The following is a 23164-nucleotide window of genomic DNA, read 5'->3' as shown; positions in this document are numbered from 1 at the left end:
AGATGGAGTTTTGCTCTTGTTGCCCAGGCTAGAGTGCAATGGTGTGATCTCAGCTCACTGCAACCTCCACCTCCCAGGTTTAAGTGATTCTCCTGCCTCAGCCTCCAGAGTAGCTGGGATTACAGGCATCTGCCACCACATCCAGCTAATTTTGTATTTTTAGTAGAGATGGGGTTTCACCATATTGGCCAGGCTGGTCATGAACTCCTGACCTTGTGATCTGCCTGCCTCAGCCTCCCAAAATGCTGGAATTACAAGCGTGAGCCACTGCACCCAGCCCTTATGGCTCTTTTATAAGCCCTTATGCCTTATCAGAGAATCTGGGGAAATTCGACAGAAAGACAGAATAAAGCTATCGAAAACTGGAAAATTAGGTAAAGACAAAAATATTTTTACCTTGTTGATAAAGAAAGTAGAACAATATACCTCTTTCTGAATCAATTCACATTCTACAGAGTGTTTTCAAATATTTTGTAAGATGGTTACATTATTATTAGCAAGCAATAATAATTATCACTATACCTATATAGTTACAGAAGCCATTTTTTGAACAGAAAACTATGTGTTGATATGTATTTTATATAAAAAAGAAGAACTTATTTTAGCTAACTGCATTAAAATGAACAACTGAAAGACTAAAACCTGCACATTGCCTTCTCTTAGGCAATTCTGAAAAGTTAGACTCTAAAATAAGCTGCCTTAATAAAACTGGAAAGGTCTGGAAAAAAAAAGAAGCATGGGCTAGTTCTTGGCAAATCAGAATTTGCTGAGTTATATCTTTGGGTAACAACTGACAGCCATGGATGGTGGGAAGATGGAAGTATGAGAGTAATACAGACACTAACACCCGATCAATTGAATCCTGTGGTTTTTAGCACTTGGTCTGTGAGCCTTTGCCTCTAAATCTCAACCTATTTCTATATCTCCTAAGGCAGTTAGCAGGCCTTATAACCCAAGAGTCATAAAGCAAAAAGTCATACAGGCACAATCCATATTGGCAGTAATGTTATGAATGGGTAGAAAATAACTCTGAGATTGGGAAGTATCAACACACCCAGGACTGTTGATGTCTCACGTGAATGTGAAGGTTACTGGGTTGTGTTTTTATATGGTTTTTCATTGAGGACATTCAAAGGTAGAGCCTCACCACCCTGCATTGGGAGTGGCTCGCAGGTAGAAGCAAAGAGGATTTTTCCTGTCCATCACCAGGGAGAGATGGATCTCCATGCAGGACACCTGGTCCAAAAAAGTGAACATCAGTTGCTCAGAGAGGTCAGGCTTGGCAGATTTAGGAATCTATGTCTGTGTTCCCACTGCTAGGAAATCACCCACCTTTAATAACTATGGCTACTTGGGTCCTGGAATAAAAATAAACGAGATCCTCCTGGGTTACAGATTCCCAGCAGATTTTTTTTTTATTTAATTATATCTATGTGCATTCTAACAGCAGGCCATGAATCTCTTGGAAATACATCTAAAGGGTTTCTCTTATCTCTGTCACGGTCCCAGTCTCCTCCTCTCTCCTTCCTAAAAGCACAAATGGGCATACATACATGTGCAAAAAATAATCCATATCCCATAATAGGGAGGAATAAGCCTACATCCCATAATAAGCAGGAAGAGTGTTATCAGCTGAGATAACAATGCAACATTTACCACCACCTTGGCGTCAAAGATCTTTCTTATCTTTTTCTTTGTGAGCTTTCAGAATCTTATTACACAAAACACATGTCCTTGAACATTGAAAATAATTTGAGATAAATCTGCACCTGAATATCTCTGTACTAACGGTGTCTGCTGGAGTCTGTCTCTGTCCTCATGTCCCACATTGGCAGATCAGATGGGTATCAAAATTACATTTCTCTATTTTGTTATATTAACACAGCAATATAATAGACATCACAACGAAGAGAGTGTACAGACTATGCTGTAAAAATATATATGTTAGACATTTCATTGCTATAGAGTTAGTACGCAGAACTTACAAATAGCATCTATAGAATAACAGCAAAAAGCAACCAATACAGATGAGTGAACGGTATGAATAAGTACTTTACAAAAGAGGAAAACCGCTGCCTAAAAGCATGAAGACCTTCCCAACTTTATGAATCTTAAAGAAATACATGTTAAGATATGTGATTAATATTGATGTGAATTTAAAAATTTATCTCTATGCAGTTGCTCACTCACTCCATTGCCATTATGGCCTACATCCCATAATAAGCAGGAAGAGTGTTATCAGCTGAGATAACAATGCAACATTTACCACCACCTTGGCGTCAAAGATCTTTCTTATCTTTTTCTTCCTGAGCTTTGAGAATTTTATTTCACAAAACACATGTCCTTTGGTAACATTTAAATTTTTGGTAACATTTTAAAATTATTAAATATGATTGAAGATGTAGAACAGTGGTACTTACTCTCAGACAGTTCTTAGGGAAATTTAAATTGGTACAAGCACTTCGAAGAGCTATTTGACACATGTATTGCTGAATATGCACATAATCTCCCACCCAGTGATCCCACACGTGCACACACCTCACACTTCTAAAGTTTCACATGTATGCACTAGACATATATAAAAATATTCATTGTACATTTTTGGAATTGTTTAGAAATTAGAAACAATATTTAAAAATTACATTTCTCTTACATGCCAACTAGGTAAAATGTCATGTCCTGATCAAAAGGTAAGCATAAGGAGTATGGAAACTCGTGGTTACAGTATGGGACCTGAGGAATATAAGGAGAGAAACCCATTCAGACCTTCCTACTTAAGCAGCAGATCAGCAAGGCTCCTTTGATTGCAATAGAAACTCACTTCAGCACTGCTCCAGAGTGCGGAGGGATGGCCACAGTCAATGGGACTAGAAGTTCGGGAGGGGGACACCCGGCAAGGTGTCCTTTTCCTTCCTGGAGTCACACATATAGGAGAGACACAGCATACCTCTCAGCTAGGAGAGAGGGTCAATATTACAAGTTACACTATCTAGGGTCAGGCACATTCTGTGTTGATTTTTCTTGTTTTCATTCATCAGCCCAAGGTTGGTTCTCAACCACATGTGATCCTCAGGATTAAATGCCAAACAAGATACTTCATAAGCATCCAGAATCCTGGGCTCCATGATGAGCCTAATACATCTCATTTCTGAAGAGTCTGAGATTAAATTCTGTTATGGGTTGAATTGCGACCCTGCCCCAAAAAAGACATGTTGGAATCCTAACACCCAGTACCTGGAAATGGGACCTTATTGACAGATAGGGTTTTTACAGAGGTGATCAAGTTAAAATGAGGCCATTAGGATGAGCTTGGGTCCAATATAACTGGTGGTTTTATAAAAAGGGGAAACTTGGATACAGAAATAGGGAGACGCAATATGGAGAAGATAGCCATCTACAAGGCAAGGGGAAAGGCCTTTGAGAGACCTGTCCCTCACAGGGAAACTAACTCTTGACACCTTGATTTTAGACTTTCAGACTCCAGAATTGTGAGACTGTAAACTTCTGTTGCTTAAGCCACCTAGTTTGTGGTACTTTTTTGGGGGGTCAGAGTCTAGCTTTGTTGCCCAGGCTGGAGTGCAATGGCGCAATCTCAGCTCACTGTGACCGCCTCCTCCTGGTGATTCTCTGCACAGGCCTGTGGTACTTTATTACAGCAGCTTAGGAAATGAACCCAAATATTAGTTAAACTTTATAGACAACCTGGTTCAAACAGAAGAGAAATTTATGATTGTATGCATCATCTACTGTAAAAATCAAGAACTCCTGGACGCCCACCCCCAGAACCCAAAGCAAGACCCTCAAAATTATATCCTGAGTTAGTTTTATTGATTTCAGGTAATTCTCTCAGAAAGTAAATAAATGTAAACGTCCTCTGTCAAATGTCAAAAACTGCTAGGTGAAACATTTTTTTTCTTGATTCAATTCTATTCAATGATGTGGTTCAGAAATGTTCACATGATTATACTAATTTTCATAATACAACTGAAATGGAAAAGATAAAAACTAAGCAATTTTGAATAAAGATGATATCAATTACACCAGAGACTTCATTTTTCACTTTACGGTTAAGGTGAAATGACACGCAGGGTACTGGGGGGCTGTTAATTGGGTCCCTCGTTTATCTTAGATAGGCAGATTCTGAGGAATCCTTGATTTCTCTCTGTTACTTTCATTTTCTAGCTCACTATACTTAGCAAATAATTTGATTTTTCAGGACCCTACTGGTCCTGTCTAGAGTTAGAGTTCCTTCCTCTAGGCTTTCTTTTGGTTTAAATTGAACACTGTGCAATGTGCCAAGGATGTTCTAGGACCTGAATATGTTAGTTTCCTTTTTCTTCTGTTTCACCATTTCCATAGACCAAATTCAGCACGCACTCAAAACTTTAAGTGCTTCTCTGTGACTCAAACCTCTCATCTGTAAATGAGGGTAACCATAGCACTTACTTCAGCTTCGTATGGTTGTGGAAAAGATGCAATGAGCAATCGCATTGCATGTGCACATAGCACCAGGCCGGAAACGTTGGAGCAGCCCGTAACTGTGAGCTAGTACCATTTCCAGCATTGCCACAGGATTAATAGCTCCCAAAGGGAGCAACAGCCTCCACCTAACAACACAACCATTCATCTGAGAATAAAAATGCCAAAAGGCAAAATCTAACGAATTACACAAATTAGTCATTGTGCTCTAGATGGTTTTTAGCGTTTACCTATTCGTTCACACAACCTTTATTTTCCTGTGTCAGAAACCGAACCCAGCACACGATGCCTACTCAAGACAAACAAGGGACTCAATATCCCACCTTAGCAGCCCCCCAATCCCCTTTATGAAATCCACCTCGTGCATAAAAGAAAGAAAATGTTCCAGGTGTAATGGATGCAGGGATCTCTAGGGAAGTAAACTGTATTTATGATCAGAATTTCTCCTCAATTTGGAACCAGTTTGGCTCCAGAGATAAAGATTAAATGGAATTCAATGCATCCTATGAGTTTGAGAGCCAGTACCCAAAGCAAGACCCTCAAAATTAAATCTTCTTTTGAAAACAGATGAATCTTTAAAAGTTTTATTAAATGGAGGAAGAAAAGACTCAGAATATTACATATAGCACAAGCCCTTTTTATAATAGGCATTCTTTTGGTAAAATAATAGTTATTCCTAAAGTAAAAGCACCTAACTAAAAATATTTACTTTTGAGGAATACATATAGGTGAGCTAACTATATTCAAAGGAAGTAAGAGAACCAGAGACCTGTGATTCAGGATGATGGCTACCTTGGGTGGGGAAGCAAGAAGATTGAAAGAGGAATGGCCATGTAGCTAGATGGAAATTATTGTCAAGGTCCCAGGCTTCAGGTTGGATGGTAAATTTATAGGTGCTTACTGCATTGTGAAAAATAGATACCTACATAAATGAATGAATGATCAAAGAGGTGCTATGTTCTGCATCAAGGATTCTGATTAACCTGATTCAGTGCCACTGAGGTCCACTGAGAGGAAAGGGCTGAGCCTGAAGGATTGAATGAGGACGCTGCTGTCAACCCCTGCATTGTGGAACTCCCATGAAAATTAAATATTGAGTTAGGTTTCAGATAATTTTGTCAGAGAGTAAATAAGTGTAAGCATCATCTGTCAAGTGTCAAAAAACTGCTGGGTGAAATATTTTTGTTCGTGATTCAATTCTGTTAAATGTTGTAGTTCAGAAATGTTCACAAGATTATGCTAATTTTCAGAATATGGTTGAGATGGAAAAGATAAAAAATAAGCAATCTTGAAGAAAGATGGAATCGAGAATAGAAGCTTCAACAACTTTAATTCTAGGTATAACTATAAATGCAAAGTTTCTTGGCTTTGAAGAAATTACTATAGAAAAACTAAAGAAAAGCCTACTCACTTTTCTTTCTAAATTGAAGCACTAACCAGAATTACTAGATCATTAAGTCAAATCTCCATTTAGTTTCACGTGTGCAAAGACGGCTTATATTTAGGCAGGCATCACTACATTAGGAAATCTTTTCCCAAGTAAAGCAAAGTGTGCTGCCCACACAATCATGAATGAGCGTCGTTGCCAACGGATAAAAATCCCTCCTGGGCCACGTAATTTAGGCAGCTCTGTGGCCATGGGGACATCAGAATAGAGCACAGTGGGTATCTTGTGAGATCCCCACGTGAGGGGATCAATGTTTCTGCAAAGGAAAACATTGAGCATTCTACTTGCCCAAGTCCATCGTGGGCACAAGAGAGTTTTATTCTTTTTAACGTCTAAAGGCAGCTCTTGTGTTTGAGATCTCCCATACATCACTCAGTAACTTCAACATAAACTCTGCTTCCTCATGGAAACGTCTCCTCAGGTTACAAAGTACATGAAAACAAGAGGGAGGGAGTGGTGGGAGGGAAATTCCACTCTGTAGTTGGTTCGCTTGTATAATTTCAACAACAGTGACATTGATTAGATTTACCCCTATGGGAAAGTTACAGGAGATGGAATTATTGCCCAGTGGTCTAGGCTGACTTCCACATCTCTATTTTGGGAATAAATACTCTTTAAGAAATCCTTGAGGTGAATGATTAACACACACCCTGTGCCGAACAACAAGCCAGAAGATTTGCAGACTTGGGCAGTGGAGCTGCGGCACTTCCTGTTCCTGGCTCAGGTTAAAGGGGGCAGCAGTCCCCTTTGAATCCTACAATGAATGTTCCCTGACCGGGCTCCTGAGCAGAGCAATTCTAGTTGTCTTGGGGTTTCTACTGTAACCAAAAGAGAAATAGTGCTTTACTATTTGCCCAGATTTGTCTGTGATTTTTAAAAGGGCAATTTTAATCCAAAGAAGTTTTTCCAGCATATTTCATCAAAATGGGGGCAAGTTGGATAGAAAAGTCTGGAAAGACCACATCTTTTAGAATGTTACTCTGTCCTTATGAAATACTTTCTTTAACAAAATGTTGTTCTAAAAAAGGACGTAAATCGAGACAGACTAAGCTGAGCCTAGAAAAAAAAGGTAATTAGACACAATGATGCCCACTTAAAAGCAATATTAAAAAAATTAAACAACGTAGAAGATCCCCTTGCAGACTTCATGCATAGCCATAATAATATGCATCCTTCCAGTGTCATGAAACGAGACCGTGCTTCACCCTACAGACTTTGGAGGCAGAGAGCTGGAGTTAGAAACTCAGCTCTGTAACGCTCGGTGTGTGATCTTGGGTAGGTATTTAGTTTCTTGAGGCATCTGTTTCTTCATCTGTAAAATGAAGACAACAAAAGTACCTCCCACCTGTCAATATTGAGAGTATTGAATAAGATGATGTCTGTAAAATATTTACTATGGTGCCTTGTATACAGGAGGAGATAAATACACGTTAAGTATTATTATTCAAAGATACTGGAAACAACCCTATTGAGAATGTTATTGACTGCCTAACAGAAATATGAAACGTGAAATGTAATTAACTTTATGAGGATATACATATATATATATATTTCTAAATCCAGAGATGTTGTGTGCACTTAGGAACCAGCCGATATGGACATGCCTGTAGGATCACAGAAGGGAGTCCTTTAAGGCTGAGTGAAGGACCAAGAGCAATCCTACGAAAAATTCATCTTTAGTGCCAGAGTATGACATGAGGACACAGGTCCGAGGTTAGATAGGGAGAAGAGATTGTGAGAACCACACCATGTCTGCCACTTGGATATTTGGCTTAGCACCTAAGGAGTCCTTGGTCAAAAGGGATGGTGTGGCAATATAAATAACAGAAGAAAAAAAGAGATTGGGGGAAATTCACTAAATTTGCCTGGATATTAAGAGCACAAAGTGGCAGCTCTGTTCTAGTAGCATTGGCAAGGGCGAGACACTTCGCTGGGAGCTCTGGAAGATGGTGCCAGCCTTCCAGGAAAATTAGTGTCCTGTACATTTGTAGCCTTCGGACCATCATTTTGGGCAGCAGTGGCTGCAGTGCGGGCGTAATCAGCAGGCAGCAGTGAGAAAGCCTTCTGGAGGCATTGGCAACGTAACTGACATAGTCAATGGATGTCTCTGCCAGGACCTAGAGCAGGAGAGAAGGAAATAATGGTTATCATGTAGCAGAAAAGAGGAACAACTGACTGGGCACAGGCAAATCCACTGTCGGGATTCAGAATTTTCTCTAAGTATTGTTACGATGAACTTTAGAAGGGGTATTTCACCAGAGGTCAGACAAGCCTTAGAAATGCCGCGCATCCCACTAGTGAAAATCAGATTCCATTTTAGCATGGTCCTAGGGTCCTTTTCCTGTCCCGTGAGCAGGGTTATTCACCCACAGAGCATCCCCGGGTGCCAGCTTGCTGAGACTTGTCTAAGATGTTCATGCCTTTCAGGATCAGGTTCTGCTAAAGCCCAGGAGAATAGATTGGGTACTTAAGAATAGGGAAGCCAGGCAGGTAATGCTGGAAATGTCATGAGCAAAAGAGAAAATTATCCTTTATCTTGACACTGCTAACCTGGCACGCCTGCTCTGTAACAGCTGATGCGAGACAATATGGTATGGCGAAGGAACGTAGGCTCCAGAACTACGTGGATCCATGCTCACATTTTGGCAACAACACTTAGCAGCTGGCAATAATGCTTTACCTCTCTGAGTCTCCGTTTTCTCCTCTATAGAAGGAGAAAAATAATATCTGTCTTGCTGAGTGGTTGGGAGGGCTAAATAAGGTAACGAACAATGCAAAGTATCTGGCCCAAAGTAGGAATTTAAACAGACTTGCAGTCATGAGAAGAATTGTTTTCTAGCGTGACATTCTATGCAAAGAAGCAGCATGATGATCCCTTCCCAGGGAAATTATTCTGAAATAGGGCTTAGCCAAGCTGACAAGATTTCTTTGGGATCCTGGTTCTTCAAACTCATTGGGACAGATGAGCGCGATGGACCCAAATGAACAGCATTTCCGAATCTCCTCTAAGCATGTGGATCCATCCTTCTTCAGCCTCATCTATGGCCCTCCTTAGACTGGACCTGAGTCACTGAGGTCCTCCAGAAGCCTCCAGATCACCTGCGGTGGTGTTGTCTCCTTTTAAAAATCACTTTATGGAACAGATCATCACATAAAGTAGAATGCGGTAGAGAGAGATCCCACAAGAATACCAAAGAGATGTCCCAAAGAGCAGAAATGAGACTACAAAATACAACAGAACAGTAACGTGTACATTCAGGAGGCGAACACCTTGGCTCTCCTTTGAGGTCTACAAGGAACAGTGTGGCCCCTTTTTGCAGGGAAGAAGGCATTTATAGTGGGGTGGAAAGACTTTTAGGAGGAGAACCTAGTTAAAAATCTAGTTCTGCAGGTTGCCAATCTTGGCGTAACCTTGGGCAGTCCCTAGCCTTTTGAGACTCAATTTCCTAAATGAGATTAACAAAAATTCCTAGCTAAGCAGAATATTGCTTTGAGAATCATGTAAAACAATGCTTATTTTTCAAGGGAGAAACCATTGCCATTGCCACTGTTTTCAAAGAGAAATAGGTTTCTTCCCAGCCTTCATCAACTCATGCCTTTTTCCACTGGATTTTTGGAGCCAATGCCCCTGCACCATGTGCTATACTTTTGAGAATTAATTCCAGCTGGAAACATTTACATTTTTACAAAACGCAAATACTTCTCATTTTAAAGATTCTCCTAAAGCCAAAAGAGAAACTTTCACTTCATGCTAAAAGTTCGCTGCCCTTACCTGAATGAGGTACAATCTTCCCGTGAAAGGAATAGAAACACACATTTTTGCCTCAATTTTGCACGGGGAAATACAACTTTAAAAAAGAAGTGATTTCTTCAAAGTCACAGAACAGTTTAATTTTTGAGATAGAACTGCAAAATACCTTTTGTTTGATTATACAGCTAATACCTAATTTTTATGACTTTAGTACCAATTTTGAATGCATAACATAACTGAAAAACCTTTATTTTGTAAAAATTATTTTATTTAAAAATGAAAACTTAGGCCAGACGTGGTGGCTCACTCCTGTAATCCCAGCACTTTGGAAGACCAAGGTGGGTGGTCTTGGGGAGAGATTACAATCTCAAACTCCTGAAGTCAAGAGTTTGAGACCAGCCTGGCCAATATGGTGAAACCCCCGTCTACACAAAATTAAAATACAAAAATACAAAAATTAGACAGGCCCGGTGGCTCACACCTGTAATCCCAGCTGCTCGGGAGGCTGAGGCAGAAGAATCACTTGAACTCGGGAGGTGGAGGTTGCAGTGAGTCCAGATCACACCACTGCACTCCACCCTGGGCAACTCCACCTCAAAATAAATAAAATAAAAATAAAAACTTAATTAAAAATAAAGTTTAAAATAATTTTATAAATAAAACTTTATTTAAAACAAACTTGCAGCTTGGGAGTGGTGCTTTCTTTTCTCTCCTCTTTAGTTAATGTTGTAAATCCTGTTTCTTTGTTTCAATGCCTCCATGTCACACCCATCTGGTCATCGCTTTCTTGACTGCCCTAGCCCTGGCCACTCTCCATCACTTCACACTGGGTTATTTTAACAACATTCTATTGGCAAAGTTTCTCTAGGACCTCTCCTCCTGAGTTTTTCTTTTATATTGTTATCTCTCCCCATGAGAACAAGAATCTTGTTATCTGCTATCCCCCACCTTTGAATCAGAAGCACTGCTGGCCTTTGTTTCAATTTTTTCAGGATGTTTGTGTAGCAGACAGCCTTGGAAGACAGATATGCTGTCCCCCTTCATAGTAAGGGTAAGAAGGCTTCTTGCCCATTATAAATATTTGAGTTCTCTAGGTTTAGGATTCCTCGATTATAATTCAATCAGCTGCATACACAGGTGTCACCTGCCCCTCTTCCTGACACCCCATAGAAATGAAACTTAGAGAACTGAGACAAATGCAGCTATTCCAGCTACTGGTACTATTGTGCATAATCACCATCCTTCATCTCTGACCCAGGAATCTCATGTCTTTTGTCAGCATTTATGAAACTGTGCTAGGCTAACTTGTTAGCATGTAAGAATGCTAACCTTCAGAATCCTTTATAATCCTCAACATCATTATCAATAGAGAAACACTAATTGAATCACCATGAGCTACCAGTACATATCTAGTAGAATGACTAAAATGACTTTTTAAAAACCCTGATAATATCAAACGCTGGCAAGGATAAAGAGCAACTGAACTAGTGGGAATGCAAAATGGCACAGCCACTCTGGAAAACAGTTTGAAGTTTTTTATAAAGTTAAACATGCACTTACATATGACACAGCAATCGCACTCCCAGATATTTAACCTAAAGAAATAAAGATCTCATGGTCACACAAATATCTATAAACTAATGAGTGTAGTTTCTCTATTCACAATTGCTCCAAACTATAAAAAACTGAAATGTTCTTAAATGACTGAATAGATAAATGAATTGTACATCTAAACAATGGTCTACTGCACGGCAATATAAAGGAATACACACTATTCACAATAGCAGAGACATGGAATCAACCTAAATGCCATTCACGGATAGACTGGATACAGGAAATGTGGTACATATACACCATGGGATACTATGCAGCCATAAAGAAGAATGAGATGATGTTTTTTGCAGAGATGTAGATGGAGCTGGAGGCCATTATCCTTAGCAAACTAATGCAGGAACAGAAAACCAAATATTCCATATTCTCACTCGTAATTGTAAATGAGAACACATGGACACATAGAGGGGAATGAAACACACTGGGGGGCCTTTTGAGGGGCCAAGGGTGGGAAACGAGGATAAAGAAAAACAATGAATGGGTACTAGACTCAATACCTGGGTGTTGAAAGAATCTGTACAACAAACCCCCATGACACAAGTTTACCCATGTAACAAAAGTCCACTTATAACACTGAACTTAAAAGTTTAAAAAAAGAATAAACTATAGAAACACGGAGAAGCTTGCATTAATCTTACGCTGAGTGAAAGAAATGAGTCTCAAAATGTTACATGTGGTGTGATTTCATGTATATGATATTCTACAAAAGACAAACCTATGTAAATAGAGAAGAGATCTGTGATTTACAAGGATTAAAGGTATTGGGAAAGTGTGACAGGAAAGGATAGCATGAGGAAGTTTTAGGGGAGTGATACATCTGTCCATGTGTTAGGAGTCAAACAACTGTGCATCCAATAGTCTGTTTTACTAGATATTACTTTAAATAAATAAAAATTTTAAAGTGTCACTAAAATGCTCACCAATGTGCTTCTAGTCACCATTTCACAAGTTTCTAAATAATGCATAATTTAAAAAAACTAACTGGCATACAGTAAAATACACAGCTCTTAATTGTATCGGTACAAGTTTTGACAAACAACAAATGTGTAACTTTTGCTCAGTTCTTTTGTTCTTTTTGTTCAGTGCGATCTGTTTCTTTTGAGAAACTTATGTATTGTCATAGTCTCCTCATGAACACTATCATGGCACATCTCATTTACGCTGTGACGTATTTTCTTCTTATTATTTTGCCTGTTTATTTGTCCTTCATACTCTACAATTTACTCAAGAGGAAATGGTAACAACTTAGTCTCAGTTAATCCCTCTCACCTGAGTGAATATTTGAGGACAGTATTTTTTTTCATCCATCATAAGACCCCACATTTTCATTTTTTAATATCATAAATATATCCACATATGATTAATTTACAGAAAGTTTAGGAGGTTGCATTAAAACTTTATACGCTCAGTGTTCAGCATAGATTTAAGATTGTAGAGCCCGCTATAGGTAGTATGAAACAGAAAAAAAAGCCTCTCGTATAAATATACAGAAAAAAATCTCAAACATATTTCATCTGCCTTCTGTATACTGTACGCTTTCAAATCTATTAATAAAGCATTCTTAAGTTTTTTAGTCAACACAATTATAGCAATACGCAAAAGTTTTATAACCAATAACTTGCAGCATGACAATATTGAAAGCATGACCAAAACCAACTCAGTGGTCAAGAAAATCAGAAATAAAAGTTGGAACTTATTTCAGCCAGTCTCAAATGGACTTGGAGTCAGAAAAATAAGATAATTAAGCAGCTTGAAAGGAACATAAACAGCATACAATAAAGTTTATTCACAGACAATGAGAATGAAACAGAAACCCATTTAAATAAGCACAACCGTTTTACAATTCTTTCCCATTTAACCCTGGAGACATCTAGTGACAGGACCAAACCTGTTCTTTGACCAGTCAAGCAAGTGAAAAATATGGTCGATACTATAAAGAGAAAAACCTCACCCCAGCGATCCTGGCCTTGAGAATGACTGTGCTTCTTGGGTAACAGAAAGGGTATCTCTGTGATCAGTGGCATAACACCGCCCCGTGTCTGGTGTAGCACTTTCTGAGATCTAGTGCTAACCTGAACAGTTAACCTGTCTGCTCACTGACTCCTTCTTCCCGTATCGCAAATTGCCTGAAATATAATGAGTGTCTCAGAAATAACTGCTTCAGGCATTCCCAAAGGTGCATCCTCCCTTAGTATGCTGGGAGCATAAGGTAATTTGAACCCTCTTTTGGCTTCCTGCTTTTAATTTATTATCAAAATAGTATGTCATACTAGGAAAATGGAGGAGTCTGATTTAATTGGATTCTGCAAGAGGTGTGACTTTTCTCATCTGCTCACTTCACACCGCTGAGCTCTGGCAGCAGTCGTGAGGTGGGGCACAGCTTACCTGCTCAGGCTTCTACTTTAATAATTCTGGAAAACATCCCTTTATTTCAGGACTTTATAAATAGAACAAAATCAGTTAGTTCAACGGAATGCCCCATTCATATGGTATCAATGTAGCTACACCGAGCAGGTAACCTAAGCCTTACTATGATGTTTTGAACAATGGCGGATCACAAACAGGGCTGTTCTTGTTTTAGCCCTTATTCCTCAGTTCAGAGGAACTGGTGCCATAAGTACTTAAGCAGATGTAGCTAAGAGAAAAGTCTTTGTTCTATTTCTGTCCAGACCCTGTTTATTTTCAGCTATCCTGGTTTTTTGACATGCGTTAGTCACATTCTGGGGACGATGTTGTTTAATTTACCATCACGATTCCTTATCAGGACTTCCCTCCTAATGGCAGAGCAGTGGCAGGGTCTTTGACTGCAAATAATCAAGGTTCAGACTTCAGATTCTCCACTCATTAAGGTGTGAGACACTTAATCTCCCTGTGCCTCAGTTTCCTCACATCTAAAAAGGTAGATAATCATATCTGCCATATAGATTTATTGTCAGGATCAAATGAATTGCATATAGAAGAGGCTATGACAGAGCTGATAGAGAGTGGGCACTCCATAAATATTAGCTATTGCTTATTTACCAAATAGCGAGCCACATTAAGCCGCCTGATAATGAGAGGTCTGGATAGCACGAGGCCACAGAGGAAAAAATGTAAAGGGAAAAGGGTAGGGCATAGAACTTTACGGCTCAACTTTTAACTCTTACAGGACGTCTTTTCTGTGCAGAAATCCTTCCATGTATGGAAAGATGTGTCCGGACCCTCCTACTTCAACACATGCAAATGCAGCAAGAGAGAGTCTTATTCAGCTTGGTGTCTTCACTGCCTAGAATGGGGCTGAATATAACAGACGCTTAAAAGATATTTATTGAAGAAAAGTTGCTGCCTGTAATCCCAGTATTTTGGGAGGCCGAGGGGGGTGGATCATTTGAGGTCAGGAGTTCAAGACCAGCCTGGTCAGCATGGTGAAACTCCATCTCTACTAAAAACACAAAAAATTAGCCAGGCGTGGTGGCGCTCGCCTGTAATCCCAGCTACTCAGGAGGCCAAGGCCTGACAAAAGCTTGAACCAGGAAGGCGGAGGTTGCAGTGAACCAGGATCACACAACTGCACTCACCTGGTTGATGAAGTGAGAGACTCTGTCTCAATAAAACCAAACCAAAACAAAAAAAACAAAAGTTGCCGATTGTCTGGGTGGGATACTGGCTATGAGAACAATTATTCTATTCTTATGCCTAGCTCAAATTTCTTCCTGTAATTTGGGTACTATAAAACTCAATAGAAGGGATCAAACCAAAAGTTTGGAGAGCACTTTTTGCACAGTCTTGGAGAAGAAGGAGCCTGCAGGGAGAAGAGTAATTCCAACAAGTTGCCCAAATTAGAAAGTCACAAAAAGCAATCAGCTCAGGACCCAGCTTGAGAGGCTGTTGACATTCTGTGTAATTACTGCAAATGCACCCTGGGTATCCACATTATTGTAAACTGCATTTCCAACACTATGTGGCATTACATTTTTGAAAAAAGAAAGTAATGAAGTTATAGCTATTAGCAAAGCTGAATTGGAACTCCTAGAAAATGTCAAGGAGATCTTAATTGTACTTTATATAATGGTCTCCTAGACTAATAAGATATGATCTAAAACCATTAGGTATGAGAAGGTAAACATTTTAAGAGCACTCTTTTATTTTTTATTTTTTTGCCAAAAGCCTCTTCATCTTTATTTGACAACTCTCTCTTGGCCTTGAGGTAAGCATTGCAGTGTTCTGAAATAACAGATACTGTTTGTGACAGAGGCAATGAGGCCCTGTGGTGTGGGAGTGTATTCAAAGATAACACTTATAGAGCAAAGATGTCTATAAATCTGATTCTTAAGTCTCACATCACCGCTCCACACCTCCCACCCAGGCAGAGGGAATGGGCAGGCATGCTGTAAAGGTTATTAGCATGTCATGTAGCATGCAATTCTAAAATGCTGGGAAACACCCATTACTCTAACGAGCATCAGAACACATAATTCTATTTAACCTTCTAGATGACTGAGATTCATTCTCTCAAGGTCGGAATCTCTTCAACAGAGAGCCAAATATTCATGTCATGTTTTCTTCAAGAAGCTTTTGAGCTAACACAGCCAATCCTTGAATCCCTGTAGCTGTTGGAAATTTAGAGTCCCTGCTCTCAATTACTGATGAAAGTCACCAGCAATCAAACAGGTCAATGTTACATTCTCCTAGAGTTCCCCAGTCTTATTTGCTATTTCTGGCTCAAGGAGTATACTTTTTACCTTAACTCTTCAATAGTTAAGTGGCTAGTGGCTACAATTTGCAATTTGGTTCTGTTTGTAAACACAGATGAGAAATCATTGTTAGGACATGTGGGTCTTGGTTCCAGTTTGTCTCAATCTTGTGTGTATTCTGGCAAGCAATCTAATGCCTCTTTATACCTTTGTTTTTCTATTTGTACAAGAGGGGAACATTACCACAAAATGAAATTTGTATAGTGCTTTGGGACACCTGCACAAATTGTGCTGTTTCTAACAGACATTAAGATGATATTTGTTTAATCTACTACAAAGTCTGAATAATACTTTCCTTAATGCTGGTTGAGTAGTGTTTACCAAAGTGTGGTTGTTTCATTAAACATTAGCTCTTCAGGATTAGATGTTACATGAAACGGCCTACTTTTGTGAAATAAATTATGAAACTCTAAGGTAAACAAGGTTAAACAAAGGCCTTTGCTACAGGACTTCTCAGAGCCTTTAATATGCTAATGATCATTATGAATCTTCTAGGTGGCTATGGTATATAGTGTTTCCCAAACCTATTCAACCATAGCATATTTGGTGGGGTTGTGGGGACTTTTCTTTTGAGGTTACAGGAAAATTTTTTGTAGAATGCTTGGCAGAAGAATAAGCACCATTAATAAGGGCAGTTCAAAACACTTAAAGAGGAAGCACAATGTTGAAAAACAGCTCTTTGAATATTATAATAGAAGCAGCCTTAGCTGACCTGCACTTAACTAACTCACCAGACCAGCTTGTCATCACTCTATAAAACATACTGGTTGAACCATATTAAATCGCTGGTTTTGTGGGTCAAGAAATGCTAGAATAACCGGCATTTTCATGTATTTCTACTTAATAAAAAGTGTCCCTGGTAGACTAAACCCTTAGGACCAGTAGGCTAAATTTGAGTCTAAATGCTAGCAAACTTCGGCTCCCACCACTTGAATTATGCTTATCAGGATCAGTTGTGTTTGTTTCCTTGTATTTCGTGACAGTTGTGCTAGTTCTTATAATTACATAATTCAATTAGCTATTATGTAAACCCATAGAATATAAATATGAGTATGCCATTGTTGATTCTATCACAGATTGAATGCTTGTCAAGATTCATTTTGGTGAGATTTCAAAATTGCCATTAAATGAGGTGTAGGTGAAATATTCTAAAAGATTAGGTGGGAGTGGGTACAGTGGCTCATAGCTGTAATTCCAGCACTTTGGGAGGCTGAGGTGGGTGGATCACCTGAGATCAGGGTTTGAGACCAGCCTGGCCAACATGGTGAATCCCTGTCTCTACTAAAAACACAAAAAAATAGCCGGATGTGGTGGCAGGCGCCTGTAATCCCAGCTCTACTAGGGAGGCTGAGGCACAAGAACTACTTGGACCCATGAGGTGGAAGTTGTAGTGAGCCTCGATGGCACCACTGCGCTCCAGCCTGGGTGACAGAGTGAGCCTCCATCTAAAAAAAAAAAAAAAAAAAGAAGGAGGATTAGGGGGAATTTCTAGGGGGAATCATAAATGTGTGGAAGTCTTCATTATGTATAGCAAGTTATTTTCAATTCTCATTGAGCAATAAAAAAAAAAACTTGAAACTGAAAATTAAGGATAACATATTATGGCTGTGGTTTATGGAGGAATGATTCAGAATTGCTATAAGAAGATCCACTCTGAAAAAGAGGACCTTGATTCTATGTCAAAATATTGATGAATATAGTGGGATTATATCCAAATACTCTATTAACTGGTAAGGTTTTGACATTGACCAAGCAGAATAAATGTCTGTCCCATCAGAAAAGATGCTCAAATTTAAGCAATTATGTAGCCATGGGCAGTGCATGCTGGCCAAATGTCAGCTCTGCCTACAAATATTTTGCACTAAAATATAACACTTTGATAGTTTTCATCATTTTAAAATGATTCCTTATTTCAGTTAAGTGTTTTGATTATCTGACCAAATGCCACTCCTGATTATCTCAGAAAACGTCTCCTAAATACTTGCTACTGTCAAAAGTAAGAGGACCAAGCACAATACAGTTTACAAAATACTTTCCTTATATTTTACCCGCTTTAATAATCAGGAATAGAAGGAAAGAAGTTTGGCTCCTGTAACCAAATGTCCCAGAAGAATCCTTCTTTGAAGCTGCCACAAAAACAGGTGAGAGCTCTAGAAATCAGAATTTAATTACATAAATTATTTCCTTGTTAATCATTTGGTGAAAGAAACAAGCAGATTTGGAACCTGGATTTCAGGTTGGGGCAGAACAAACACTCAGAATATGTGAGGTAGTTCCTGACCATATAGCATTACTTGGTTGGAGAAATTTGAAGGAAATTGGAGGGTAATTGTGCTGGGTATGTGAGTGCCCAGATGGATGTTCTTCACATTCCAATTATCATTAGCCTACAAGACACAGAGGACAGTCCAGCTATGTCACTGAACCACTACCCAGCAGTTTAGAAATCAGGAGTAAATCCAGACACAAAGAAAAAATATATCAGAATAAATTCTGATTCTCAATGACAAAAGCATAATAAAACCTACCCACGATAGTTTTTAATTATCGGGAAATAATACATTTAGGGATAATTCAAGTGCCCTTGGAGGCAGATAAAAGTAAACAACTGCAACAATGACTTTGTTAAATAGAAAATATCATAGTCATACCCAGGTTTTATTTGCTGTAAATTTCACTTCTTTGAAGTCAGTCATCCCTTTATTTGAGATATTAGATACTGCTTATCTGTGCCTAGTGGGAGTCCTTGAGTTAGAAGCTACCATTGCCACCTGAAAGTGGCCACTGGGGCCGGAGGTCTTGTGCCATATTGTGGATTGGAGTCACCTGTGGAGGTATACATACATACTGAAGGTGGGTGCCACTCCCGTGGTTTCTGAATCAACTGATCTGCGCTGCTACTGGGGCACCTGGACTGCAAAAGCTTCCCACCTTAAGTGTTGTGAGTGGACCACCGGGCTTCGCATCACTTGGGAACTTCTTTGAAATGCTACAGCTGAGTCCCATCCTAGACCTACAGAGAATCAAAACCTGCATTTTAACAAGACAGTACATGAATCGTAGGTACCGTAGAGGTGGAGAGTCTGGATAACTCTTTCTTGAAGTATTGTTAGAGAACCTACATGAGAATCACCTGATTCTAAGTAAAAAAAATTATAAATATATTGGGCCCCAACTTAGCCCTGAATGAGAATCCCTGGGGGTGAGGATTAGGAAATGAGCCTGCGCAATCAACAGTTCCACCATCACCCAGGTGAGTCTTAGGCGCACCTAAGTTGAGAACTGCTGCTCTAGAGAGTGGCCTGGGGCTTTTTCTAATGTGGCTAAGGTCTCGGATCTGAAAGGCTGTGCGAGGGGTTATAAGCAGGTTGGAAAGGGCACTTTCTTTTGCTGTGCGAAATTTTCTTTTAAATTAATTAGACCTCATTTGTCAATTTTTACTTTTGTTGCAATTGCTTTTGGTGTCTTCCTCATGAAATGCCAGTGCCTGTGTCTTGAATAGTATTGCCTAGGTTGCCTTCCAAGGTTTTCATAGTTTTGAATTTTACCAAGTCTTTAATCCATCTTGAGTTAATTTTTGTATGTGGTATAAGGAAGGGGTTCAGTTTCAATCTTCTGTGTATGGCTAGCCACTTCCACCAGTACCATTTACTGAATAGGGAATCCTTTCCCCATTGCCTGTTTTCGCCAGCTTTGTTGAAAATCAGATAGTTGTAGGCATGCAGCCTTATTTCTGGGTTATCTATTCTCTTCCACTGATCTATGAGTCTGTTTTTGTATCAGTACCAGGCTGAGCTGTGCCATCTTGATATGGAGCTTCTATGATAAGCAGAGCAGGGCAAGAGAAAAAATTTACATCTCTCTTTTATCCTGTGGCCCAGAAGTGACTCAGGTCCCTCAGAATTAAGCTCATTATCCAGGCCTAGTCTCATGTCCCTACCTAACTGTAAGGAACACTGGGAAATGCAGTCTTTCTGTATGCTCAAAGAAAGGAAAGGGAAAGAAACATAGAAAAACAGTATTGCCTCTGATACAGAAAAAAGGAAGTCAGACTATATCTGAGTTTGCGGTACTGCCAAGGAGGTTAACCTTGATTTAGATTCTAAATAGAAACTATTTTAACCAGCTTTAAAGAAACAGGTTTTGATAGTGAGGTGGATAATAAAGTGGGCTTTTGGGGTTTGGTTTTATTTTTTCTTTTAAATTTTCTAGGCTTCTAACTTCCTCCCTCCTCTAAGTTTAATGACTGTATTAGAACCATTCATTGTTAATTTTCACTCCTCCCACAGGTACTGAGCACAAAATACACAATCAACAAAACATACAGTTATCAAATTAAAGGATGAAAACTTTAAACTCAATCCATCCTGATACTTGTGTTATTAAAGATTTAATGAGGAAAGAGATAAAAAATGAGTAGAAAGTTCTACTAATAACTAATGACTTAATTTATTCATGTCTTTCATCTTCCCCCAAAGTAGCAATAATTAAGGGTTGATGATGTCATTATTCATTATACCTCTATTTGTATTTCCCTTTCAACCTTGCAAAGCGTACTATATCTGTCATCTCACGGTATCCTCACAACCACCACGTGAGGAGAGTAAGATAGATATTATCCCTGTTTTGTAGATCAGGAAATTAGAGGACAGTGGCGTCAGGGTGAGCTGCTAAGATCCTCAGCCAGTCTTGCTGTTGTCACTGGAAGCCAGATCTCCTGACTTCCTGTCCTACGCTTCCTCCACACTAGATTCTCTCCCCAGAGAAAGAGTGTCCTCAGAAGCAAGATAATAAAGTCTACTCTTTAATCTTTCACATGGAGAAATCCAAGTTGGCCATAATAATTTCAAAATGTTTAAAAACAATCTCATCCCCGTGAGTGCATTTCTGTAAATTATTCTGGATCTGCATGTGATACAGAGAGAATCTGTACAGGGGTTGGCAAAGATTTTCTGTAAAAGGCCAGATAGCAAATGTGGCTTTGCAGTCATATGGTCTCTATTGTATGCTAATCTCTTAAATACGTATAATATTTTTAAAACAAAAATCGCTTTCACTCACAGGCTCTTCAACAATAGGCCTTGGGCTACATTTGTCCCACAGGCCTTGGTTTGCCAGCCGTGATTTAGGGCTGCCAACCATTGTGGTGTTCACAGTGCCCATGCACCCGACGCCACTGCAGCGTGGACTTGTTCCTGCTGCCTTCCTGCAGGCATTCAGCCTGTCTTGGGTTACCTGTTTGGCAGCTTTCTTTAGTATCACAAATAACCCACTTTTGGGATGAGATATGCCACATTTTGTCTCTGAATTTCTTGCCCTGCCAGGTTGATGTGCGATGTCTCCCTTCTGGTGCGTTTCTGAATTCGTGACAGGGGGTTTTCTGAAATATTTTTTGAGCTCCTCTTGCAGCTGGGAGCTGTGGGGTGTGATGCTTCCCTTCTTCTCTAGAGAGCTGAACTGCTGCTGCCTGTTTGCTGATCTTGAACCTCTCCACAGAGCCCTCTCTACATCCTTTTATAAATTTGTTCCCCACCCACCATACTCCCTTAAAAAAAAAAATCCTCTTCATTATCTCTTGTTAAAGCCAAGGAGTGTGATGGTTGGGGTATCTAGGTAGTCAGGAATTGAGCATAACCCGGGTGATGATTAAAGGCCAGGGAGCCTTCCCAAGCCTCACCTGTTTTTTTGCTACTAACGTCGTGGCAGTAGTAGTGGGCAAGAGCAATACTAGAATGTTAAGTGGCCACTCATCTCAGGCAATCCAGGCATGCCTGTCAAAGATATATGAACTGCATTAACACTCTGCAATGGGAATCAATCAGTTTTATACATTCTAGCACTTTGGGAGGCTGAGATGGGTCAATCACTTGAGGCCAGGTGTTCAAGACCAGCCTTGCCAACATACTGAAACCCCGTCTCTACTAAAAATACAGAAATTAGGTGGGTGTGGTGGCATGTGCCTGTGATCCCAGCTACTCGGGAGGCTGAGGCAGGAGAACTGCTTTAACCTAGAAGGCGAAGTTTCCAGTGAGCAGAGATTGCACCGCTGCACTCCAGTCTGTGCGACAGAGTGAGAGTCCATTTTTTAAAAATTATGGCTAGTATTTTTTTCTAGGCAGAACATATTTTGATCATTCAACAAATATTTTGCAATCCACCATTGCGTAAGTTGCTGAGTTATAAAGAGGATTGATATGCGGTACCTCCCTGAGGAGCCTACATCTTTGAAAGGGATAAATACATGGACTATGAAATACAGAACGAAAGGACAAATACAAAAATCTGTGGGAGTTTCATGGAGCATGGCAGAGATTCCTAATTTTTCAGGAGGAAAAAAACAGCTAGTAAAGATGTCAGAAAGGAAGTGAAGTCTGAGCTGAGTAGAAGAGAAAATGAGAAAAATGGTCAAGAGAGGGGCAGCATGTGCACAGAGATGTGGTAGAGTATGATGTAAGATCAGAGCTATCCAGGTCTTACATCATACTAGCAAGGCTGACTTGCTAGATATAATGTGGTGTCTAGGTAGGAGGGGTGAGTGATAAGGCTAGCAAGGTAGAAATGTGACAGGGCAGTATATACTCCGTGCGGGTGTGAAGCTTCTTTGTTAATCCCAAAGACAATGATGAGCAACAGTGGCAGGGTAGTGGCACCATAAGGTTTGTGTGTTCTGAAAGACACCTTGGGCTGTGATGTGGAGGTTGGACTGATGAAATTATGACTGCAGTGGGTTATTGCACTCATCCAGCAAGAGATGATAAATACCGGAGATAGGGCAATAACAGAGGAAGTAGCAAAAGGGAACAGGTTCAAGAGATGATTAGGAAATGACAGGACTTGATGACTGATTCTGAGTGTGAAATAGGGAACATCCAGAACCATCTCCATGTGAATGGCTTGGAGGTTGGAAAGCAACGTTGTAATCCAACAACACCGTGAACACCGAGGGGAGCAAAGAGGGAAACTAGAAGGCTCGATTTACTCCATTTTGTCCATGCAGATGCAAAAATCCTCTGGGATGTCCAAGCGAAAGGTATTCCACCTACAGCTGGAAAAATGTTTGGAGGTCAGAAGCAGTGACTTGGCTGGAGACAGTTGGGAAATGTTAGTAACCAGTTGGTTGAGGCTGTGGGTTTATATGTTCAA

General features: G+C 39.8%; 1 long non-coding RNA gene across 2 annotated transcripts in view; it reads right to left on the bottom strand.

The window, feature by feature from the left end:
* LOC108300735 overlaps positions 1-13481 on the bottom strand; it is a 25533-nt gene extending 12052 nt beyond the window's left edge. The window contains exons 1-2 of one of the 2 annotated variants that reach the window (XR_001823574.2): positions 13240-13481; positions 2822-2954 (exon numbers count right to left, since the gene is read on the bottom strand). This is a non-coding gene — a long non-coding RNA (uncharacterized LOC108300735). Of the gene's footprint in view, positions 1-2821; positions 2955-3458; positions 3489-13239 lie in introns of those variants that run through there. The other variant, XR_005199279.1, reaches the window with a different exon arrangement.
* Positions 13482-23164: the final 9683 nt, after the last annotated feature.

This window comes from Cebus imitator, unplaced genomic scaffold (assembly GCF_001604975.1).
Source record: "Cebus imitator isolate Cc_AM_T3 unplaced genomic scaffold, Cebus_imitator-1.0 Scaffold29, whole genome shotgun sequence".
In the NCBI taxonomy this organism is placed as follows: domain Eukaryota; kingdom Metazoa; phylum Chordata; class Mammalia; order Primates; family Cebidae; genus Cebus; species Cebus imitator.
This window is presented reverse-complemented; position numbering and strand designations above follow the sequence as displayed.